This window comes from Felis catus, chromosome A3 (assembly GCF_018350175.1).
Source record: "Felis catus isolate Fca126 chromosome A3, F.catus_Fca126_mat1.0, whole genome shotgun sequence".
In the NCBI taxonomy this organism is placed as follows: domain Eukaryota; kingdom Metazoa; phylum Chordata; class Mammalia; order Carnivora; family Felidae; genus Felis; species Felis catus.
The window spans coordinates 105,891,841-105,901,654 of NC_058370.1; the positions used below are offsets into that span (position 1 = coordinate 105,891,841).

Consider the following 9,814-nt stretch of genomic DNA (forward strand, 5'->3'; position numbering starts at 1 on the left):
TTTGATTTAGCGAAAGAAAGCAAAATAAATCTGGGGGCACAGAGAGCCTTTGGGAGGAGAGACTTCTAGGGCTTTACAGAAGGGGCAAGACAGCGAGGGCTGGGGCGGGGGTGGGTCAGCTGCACTCCCCTGGTCATTCTTTCTGCCTGTCTCCTGAGAGAACCACCAGCAGCTCCTCTGTAGGAAGCTGAATTCCAGATAAGGTTGTAAGCTCCTGGACTTGGCATTTCCCTGCCATAGCACACGCTCTGGCTTCCTCCATTGTCTGCTCTCATGAATCATCTCCATCCTTCAACGTCTGTGTAATTTGTTCCTCCCTGGGGCGGGGGGGGGGTGCTCCCCTGATTGCTGTGGCTCAGATCAAGCTGGTAATGTGGTCTGAGAGAAGGAAACTTAAGCTAGGAGACCCGAGGACCAGATCTAGCTCTGGGACTTACAGGCAGTATGGCCTCAGGCAACTCATGTTGCCTATAAGGATCTCAGTTCACTCAGCTGCCGAGGGGCACGAGTGGGATAAAATACACAAAGCTCTTGGTTCTTGGTAGAGCCCTCCCCACGTTTAGGACATTCCTATCTTGTTCTCTGAAATCTCACGAGGTACGCACTGTGTCCTCACTTGTACTCGGCTCACAAAGCAAGGCAGGGTGAACATCTGTTCTTTTTTTTTTTTTTTTTTTGAATCTTTTTAATCTTTATTTATTTTTGAGAGAGAGACAGACCAAGCATGAGCCAGGGAGGGGCAGAGAGAGAGGAGACTCAGAATCCGAAGCAGGCTCCAGGCTCTGAGCTGTCAGCAGAGAGTCTGATGCGGGGCTCGAACTCATGGACTGTGAGATCATGACCTGAGCTGAAGTCTGACGCCCAACCGACTAAGCCCCAGACACCCCAGCATCTGTTCTTATATGTGATGTTTCCATAGCCTGTTGCCAGTTCCCCCCTCCTGTGTGTCTCCTATGCCTGATTTGTCAGTATGGTGCCAGAGCAAGGCAACAGGTGCCCGTGAAAGATTTTTTTAAACTTAAAAAAATGTTTATTTATTTTGAGGGAGAGAGCGAGCGAGCGGGGGAAGAGTGGGGTGGAGAAAGAGAATCCCAAGCAGACTCCTTGTTGTCAGTGCAGAGTCCAGTGTGGGGCTCAAACTCACAAACCATGAGATCATGACCCAAGTTGAAATCAAGGGTAGGACGCTCAACCAACTGAGCCACCCAAGTGCCCCGATTGTTTAAATTTTTGTTGCTGTGTATTATTTCGTTATGTGAATATACTACAATTACTTATCTATTCAATGGTTGAGGGGTCTTTGGGTAGTTTCCAGTTGTTGTATGCTATGGATAGTGACTCTATGAGCACTATTGTGTGTGTATTTTGGAGAATGCATTTCTGTTGGATATGTACCTAGGATGGAGTTTTTGAGCAAAGGGTTTATACATGCCCAAGGAGCAGCTTTAGAAGATATTGTTGACTAGCTTTCCAAAGAGGATATGCCAAGTTGTGTTCCATCCAACATTTGACTTCTCTTTTTCACTTTAGCCACACTAGTGGGTGTAATAGTGGTAACTCAAATCGATGTTCCCCTTTGTATTTCTGATTCCTGAAGAAGTCGGAGCACATTTTCATATGGTTGTTGGCCATTTGTATAGCCTCTTTTGTGAAGAGCTTGTTCAAGTCTTTTGCCCATATTTCTATTGAGCGGTTTGTCTTTTTCTTACTGGTTTGTAGAGGTTCTTTATATATTCTGGATCTGAGTCTTTTGTCATATATTTATTCTGCAAAAATCTTTTCTCACATCGCGGATTGCCTCTCAGTCTCTTGATTGTGTCTTTTAAAATAACTGAAATGCTTCCTTTTAGCAGAATCCAATTTAAGTTTCCAGGACATATGCTTTGACTGAATTCAGCTTCTATCTTCCTGGCCAACTCCATTCTCCCCTTCTGAGCCAGCCTGTTTTCTACGTTCTGTCCTGTATTTTGGAGAAAGTAAAAAGATGGTTTTCGGGGCGCCTGGGTGGTTGGGCGGCCGACTTCGGCTCAGGTCATGATCTCGCGGTCCGTGAGTTCGAGCCCCGCGTCGGGCTCTGTGCTGACAGCTCAGAGCCTGGAGCCTGTTTCAGATTCTGTGTCTCCCTCTCTCTGACCCTCCCCTGTTCATGCTCTGTCTCTCCCTGTCTCAAAAATAAATAAAAAACGTTAAAAAAATTTAAAAAAAAAAAGATGGTTTTCAAGGAAAACCCCATGGCTGAGGCCCATACTGTTCACCTGGAAGCCTTTTCCAGTTCGAAGTGTTGCCTGAGCATCTGTGGTTCCTATGCCTGGAGACCTCCCATCCCTTCCCCCTTTTCCAGGAATCCAGGTCAGTTTTGTGGACTAATCTCCCTCCTTCCACTTAAGATCCGATTAGTCTACTCAAGAGAACCTAAAAGGCCAACAAGCAAATGAAGGGTTGCTCGAACTCATTAATAATCAGAGAAAGGCGCATTAAAGAAATAATGAGATATAAACTTTATAGCTATGGGGCTGGTGGAAATTGGAAGGCTGGATGACACCAAGCGCTGGGAGGGGTATGAGGTACAAGAACGTGCGCGCCATGCTGGTAGGAGTGTATCAGGACAGCACGCGGGCGCTACTGAATGAAGATGTTTCTCCCCTACGTGCCAGCAGTCCACTCACACAGGCCCGGGCGGGGTGTGGCAGGGACGTGCGCGACAGTATTGCCGTGGTGGGGGTCATCCTCGCGGAGGTGGATAGTAAGAGGTGGTAGCTACATGCCATGGAGTATTACCTCGCAGTGAGAAGCAACAGGTTACCTCGCTCACTAACATGCATGGATCTTTAAACAGTGCTGAGCGGATGAGTAAAAGGCAGAGGGAGCTGTACAACATTTGCGTTAGGTGGAGAAGACTGAGCGCCCCAAAAGAAAGCTAAGCATTTTGCAAAGGCACGAACCGAGACATCCATATACACCAAATGCCTTAACGTGGCTCCCCGCGGGGGGATGGGAATGAGGAATAAGGATAAAAGAGGATTTTTAAAAAGCTCAGCTACCTCAACTCCTTTGGCTTAATGCATCTTCCGGCTCCATCTTGAAAAATCCCCTTCTCTGTCATCTCTTCTGGTTCCCTTCCCCAAGACCTCAGTGTTCACCTGTCAGTCTCCCTTCAGATCAGCCGCCTTCAGGCCGTGTCTGAGCAACACAAATTGACATTTAGAAAAATCTTCTATCTGTGGTCACCCTGAGTGCGTACTCACCACACTGCAGTGGCCAACACAGAGCCCCACAGGACTGGGGAGAGTGGAGAGCCAGAGGCCTTGAGGGGGACCCGGTGCTATTATTCATGGTGTCTGGCATCCAGAAGCGGCTCAGTCAATGTCTTTTTTATGAGCCAGAGAAATTCTGTGCTGGCTCTGCTCTGTTAAGGCAGATGCCTTAACCTCTCTGAGCTTCGATTTCCATCTCTGTCAACATGGAGATAATAATTTTAATGCCTTTTTCACAGGGTTATCGTGAAGGTTAGATGAGATCACTGCTTTGGAAAGCACTTGGTTAACTGTAAACAGTTAGCCAGTGCCATGGAAGAAGTGTAGAGAAATGAATGTAGGAGGGTCGAATCCTAGTACTCCCACGTATTAGCTGCAGGACCTTGAATAATGCAGCATCCTCTGGCCTCAGGTTTTACGTTCTGTAAAATGAAAAACAATAATGTCAACCTTGTGGAGTTGTTGGGAGGACTAATGACAATATGTATTTAGGAGACAGTAGTAGGTGGTTAGAAAATGGGAGAACTGGGGGCGCCTGGGTGGCTCAGTCACTTAAGCACCTGACACTTGATTTCAGCTCAGGCCATGATCTCATGGTTCAGTTCGTGGGCTAAAGCCCTGTGTTGGGCTCTGAGGTGACAGCACAGAACCTGCTTGGGATTCTCTCTCCCCCCCTCTCTCTGCCCCTTCTCCGTGCTTGCACACACACACTCTCTCAAAACAAATAAACTTAAAGAACATGGGAGAACTATCCCATTCACTCATTTATTCAGTGAGTCTTTATCGAATGCCTATAAAATGTTCCAGGCAGGGTTCTAGACACTGGGAATGAAGGGGCGAACGAAACAGACAACAATTCCAAAAATCCCTGCCTTTGGTCTAGGGGAGAGAGGGGTCGAACAAGAAATAAAATTAGGAAGATGTAGTATGCTAGATGATGGCAAAGACTATGGCAAAAATTCAGCAGGAAGAGGGTGGGTAGGAAGCTCTGGGGGTGGGGTGGAAGAGATTTCCTTTTTAAGCAGATTAGTCAAGAAAGGCCTAGCTGAGAAGGTGATGTTTGAACAAAGACTCTAAGGAGGAGGGAGGGTAAGCCCTGGGGAAGTGCAAAGACCCTGAAGTGGATGCATATCTGGTGCGTTCAAGTCACAACAAGGAGGCCAGGGTGACTGGGATGAGCTCAGAGAGCTAAAGGCCGCAGTGGGGCTGATGGTGTAGAAGCCCCACGTAAAGATTGCTGTAAATTACGCCTGGCTGCACAGGATTATCTCAGGGAGGAGCCAAGATTGAAGGACGTGTGATTTTCAGGTGTGGAGGAGGAGCCAAGGTAGGTGTATTAGTCATTTAAGGCGCCTAGCAAATTAGCCCAAACTTAGCAGCTTAAAACAATAGTCATTTATTATCGCTTAGTTTCTGTGGGCCAAGGATTCAGGTGCAGCTGAGGGTGTCTCAGATGGCTGCCATCAAGGTGACCGGGGCCTTGGTCTCAAGACTCGACTGGGAGAGGGTCTGCCTCTAACCTCACTCTTGCGGCTGCTGGCAAGGTTCAGTTCCTCTCTGGCTGCTGGTAAGAGGTCTCTCTCAGTGCTTTGCCATGTGGGCCCCCTCCTAGCCCAGCTCACACCATGACAGCTGGCTTCCTTCAGAGTAAATGAGCCCAAGAAGGAAGCCACCGTCTTTTAATAACATAATCTTGGAAGGGACATCTCATTACCTCGGCTTCATTCTGCTTGCTAGAGACAAGTCACTAAATCCGGTCCTTGCTTGCTTGAAGAGGAGATTACACATGAATACCAGGGTGGGGGAATCAACTGAGCTATAAGAAGGGGGACTACCTACCACAGGGGAGTTCTGATGTTCGGGTGCAGTGGAATTGCCAAAGACAAGCATCCATCCAAGGATGGATGAGAAATTTTTTGTCTAGATGCAGCAGGGACATTTGAGACTTACTTTGTCAGTGCAATCCAGTTGTACTTTCTAACAAGGATTAGGAGTAATTGGATAGCTAGGAATCTATCTATCTATCTATCATCTATCTATCTATCTATCTATCTATCTATCTATCTATCTATGGTGCTAAGTGCTCCCAGCTAACTGGGCTAATTAGGTCCTCTGGCTGCTCATTCTGGGGCCAGGTTTCAACTTGCAGGGAAAAGGCATTATTTGTGAGTGTGTGCACATGCATCTAGATGGCCGTGCTCGTTTTCTGTGGTGTCTGCCTCCCGGGTCCTACCCTTCCTTCGGCCTGGAGACCCCTGGGTTCACCTTTCCTCCGCTCCCCCCTCTGCACTTTGACGGGAGGTCACGTGTGAGGAAACAAGCCCCACGTGGTTTTAATCATTTTGCTATAAAAGCTGAGCTGCTCTCCGCTTTGATCCAAGCTGAGCTGCTGGAGGAAGGGCTGGGGGCCGGGCTGGCCTGTCCGCGGAGCACTCCGCGCATGGCTCCCACATCAGACGGCAGCCGTAAAATGGAGCACAGCTCATTAATTCTCCCTCTTAACCAGGGCACCTGACAAGAAGTGACTTTGAAAACCCGGAGGACGGATGGGCGGGCGGGTGGGCGGCTCTCCGACTATGCAAGGAACATCTGTTTCCAGGTCCCTGGCTGTTAAATTGACATCTTTTTATTTGAAACGTTTCTTTTATTTCCCAACTTCCTGCAATTGGCAAGGTCTCTGTGCCAGGCAGTAGACTGTCGTGGCTTTGTGGGCCATATGAACTGAGTGGCTTCACTGTCCTGAACGGCAGGCCTGTAAGTGCCAAAATGGGAAGCCTGGCACTCTGTCAATTATTAAACCTATGTTTGTGCAGAGAACATCAAACCCCATAAAAAACCAAAATGGCCTTGAAATTGAAAACCCTGTGAACGTCTGTGAGCCTCCATATGAGAAATATTAGTGTTTCAGAACTAGAAAATTCACTGGGAGCCTGGCATTTTCCATCAAGAATCTTCTCTCCTTGGGACCCAGCAATCAAGTATACTTAGGAAGAGTGATCCGACCCCCGTGCCTTCAGCCTTCATCCTGGATGCTGAGATAACTATTGGTGACTAAAGTCCCGGGTTCGAGCTTTAACCTCCTCCTGACAAAGGTCACTAGCAAAGGCTGGGTTGACCCTTCTCTAGGTGACAGCTCAGGCTCTTGGGATGGGGATTGGAAGTGGTGGGTAGATGGTCCTATTTATTTCTACTTTGTCCTGGGGGCCTTTGGATCATCTTATATTCCTGGCAGTGCGATCCGCATGCTTTATCCTTCGTCCTTCAGGATCCACCGTGGGCCAGGTGGATCACTGTCAGCAGGACAGACGGTAGTCTGTCATCTGAGAAATAATGGCAGCGCTGAGTCCCAAGGGATCATCCAGGAATACCCTGTGGCATGCACAAATATGTGCGAGTATGTGATGCCAGAAGACGTAAGTCTGATTGGTGGTGCACCTGTGTGAGAGCATTGGTCCCATGATGTCTCTGTGTCTCTGCAGCAAGTGCCCAAGAAGTCAGTAGATGAGCGCATAACCTCTTTGTCAGAACGTCTTTGTCTCTGGGTTAAGGTACCTGAAGAGCTGACGGGTGAAGTGACAGTGTGCCTTTGTGAGTTGTGCGTGAGGATGACGATTTCTTCATTTTCATGTGTCCCGAAAGCAGCAGAGATAATCCTTACTGGTTCTGCTTTACTGGTGATTGTAACACTCATGCTCCTTAGTTTCCAAGACGTTGGGCGTCCCCGTCCTTCACTCTTTGAGGGTTGCAGGCTTTTAGGGTTGCAGGCTCTCGAGTGAGACTGCCTGGTGTTGAATCCTGGCTCCACCTTTTTCTAACAACATGAACTTGGACAACCTCTTTTTTTTACGATTTTATTTATTTTTAAGTACTCTCTATACTCAAGAGAGTTCAAGGCTTGAACTCACAGCCTTGAGATCAAGAGTTGCATGTTCTACTGACTGAGCCAGCCAGGCGCCCCTCCCTCGGACAGCCTCTGTATACCTCAGTTTCCTTATCTGTAAGAGGAGAGTAAAATAGTACCAAATTGCAGAATCCATGAGATAATTCATGGAAAGCAATTTGAAATTCCCTCCTTTGGTTAAATGTCACCAGCACCACCCCCTGTCCCTGCCATCACTTTCACCTCTCAGACGCTGTATTGTCCTTATGCCTTGATAGTCCATTCTCCCTCATCTCCCTTCATCATGTTATCAACCCCCATCAACTCAGGTGCCCCAGTCCCTTTGCCACTGCTTTCGCATGCCACAGGCTGAGTTTCCAGAAGGGCAAAACTGGTAGGGCATGACCCAACCAATATGGGCCACTTGGGTGGCAGAGCCAGAGAATAGATGCTCTGTGATTTCTCAACTACTTGGGTGGAGAACAAGGTGAGTGAAGCAGGTGAGTGAAGGTAGGAAGGGAGCCTGCCCCACGGGTCCCTGCAGCGCATGCCTCCTTCTCCTTCTCTTCTTTCCCCTTCAGGCTTGGCTTGGGGTGAGGAGGGTAGACCTACAGCAAGGCCATGGCTGCCATCTGCTTACTACGAGTTTGGGAGTATCCAAGAAACACAGTCAATGTCCTGGTCAATTTTGGCTTTTCTATTCCAATTTGAATATATTAAAATGCAACTTTCCAGCTGTGCAAATCCCCAGGCCATTGAAATAAAAGGTTTTTAACTTTAACCATTAAAGATTTAACTAGCCAATAAATCTAAGTATGTGGGGGGTTGTTACCAAATGTTTATTACATTGCTCTTGCTTTTAACTTCAGAGCAAATGCCAAGTGTGGACTTCCATGAAAAAGGCATTCCCTTATGGTCAAAACTGATATCAGCCCCTGGATGAAAAAGCAATAGACCACTGTCTCCAGAAGGGTCCGCTCACTTTCCTCTCAAATCCCTTTAGGAGTTAAAATGGCTCTATCAACTTTACAAACCAATTTGCTTGCTGCAAAAAAGGCCTATAATAGCCTCTTGTTGCCACAGTCAGAACATGACTGACTAAATTAATCCAAAATTCTACTTTCAGTTTGAGCATCTTGGCGCCAACTTTTCCAGAACCAGATTTTATAAAGGCACAAAGGGGATAGAGCTTCAGTGAAGAAAATCACAAGATCTTTCTCTTTTAGTATCTTCTGGGTGAGAAGGGTAATCAGTGCCTTGGATCATAGTGCTTAGTTTTGCCATTTTCACCTTGAAGACAAGCAAGAGACCAGCCCGGTAGTGAAATACGACTTTTAATTTACACTAATGTAAACGTATAGAATTCAACCATCGTATTCACCCTGGACTTAAAAAATGAATAGAAGCCAGATAAATCTTGGCCATTAAAAAAAAAAAGAAAGAAAGAAAGAAAGAAAGAAAGAAAAAACAAAAAAAGATCTGACATACAAGTTGAGTTATACCAGCCATCAAGGGGACAGAGCCACATTCCAGATGTGCTACTTTCCTGCCCATTGACAGTTCTCCAACCCACCCCAGCAATAAAAAAGTCCTGAAGTGGATTTTTTAATCTGGCTTAGATTCTGTTTTGCCCGAGAGGCCTGCTGGGTGGGTCCTCTGGGTTTTCTTTCTCGCAGAACAAACCAGTGAGCCCTATTTGTGGGAAATACGCAGTAAATTCTGGCCTTTGCTCATGAAACTTCCCTCTGGAGCATTTTTCACATCTAAATAGGAGGTGCATAAAGTTGATAAGCAGTCGTATTTTTTTTAAGTGATTGTACTTTTAGCTTGAAGAGTTGTAGCTCAAGATTTTGAGCTCCATGAGAACGTATCCTCTGCTCCCTAAATTATAAGCCAGAGTAGAATGACAGTGATGAAGCGTGTGCTTCCCTCATCCAGCTCAAATCGTGGGGGACACTTATATTTGCCTTTCGACTGGCAACCCATTCACATCTCCTTGACTTCAGCTGAGGAAGGGACATTGGCTGATTCGAAGGATGATCTCCCCTTCATCTAGCCCCTCCATTGCAACTACTGAGAAGGAGGCACGGATCCCAGGGACCTAGGGTGCAGAAGCATTTCCCCCTGGAGGACCCTAGCCGTGCCCTCTGGTGTGGGTGTGGTAGGGAAGGGCTAAGCGTGATACTTTTAAAGCCTGCTCGATGGTTCGGGAGGTGAAGCATTAGAGAAATTCTTTCCAAACCAAACCAGAATAGAAGCGAAACACTTCTATTTACAAGTGTAAACAGCGGATTTGCTGGGAATCTCCTTGAGTCCGGGAGGCAAATCCAGAAACTCCAAAGACCTGTTTCACCCTCAGAAATTGTAAGAGCTGATGCCATCCCTCAGGAAGCTGGGGAGGATCATCAGCCCATGTGGCAAATGCAGAGTGGCTCACACCAGCCTCTCCCCGGTGCACTTCCAAATCAACTTTGCTGGTCCTTCTCTGATTTTGAAATTCCAACCCGTTGAACCTAGAAGAGACAGAAAAAGCAAGAGAGAAACTTCTCAGCTGTTCCTAGGAACTTTTGCTTTCTGAATGAGAGGTCACTTTGGGAGGGAAATTTTTGATTTGGATCCCTAGTATCTGTGCAGCTGTACATGGTAGGCTTGTTCTGGGGCATACTTTTGGTACGCTTGG

At 47.1% G+C, this 9,814-nt stretch overlaps 1 long non-coding RNA gene across 2 annotated transcripts in view; it reads left to right on the forward strand.

Moving 5' to 3' along the window:
* The window catches only part of LOC109498278, a 44,145-nt gene that overhangs the window by 15,175 nt on the left and 19,156 nt on the right, over positions 1 to 9,814 (forward strand). Inside the window, exon 1 of one of the 2 annotated variants that reach the window (XR_002741238.2) lies at positions 4,006 to 4,581. The exons of the other annotated variant lie outside the window; for it this stretch is intronic. This is a non-coding gene — a long non-coding RNA (uncharacterized LOC109498278). Of the gene's footprint in view, positions 1 to 4,005; positions 4,582 to 9,814 lie in introns of those variants that run through there. 2 annotated transcript variants of the gene reach the window in all.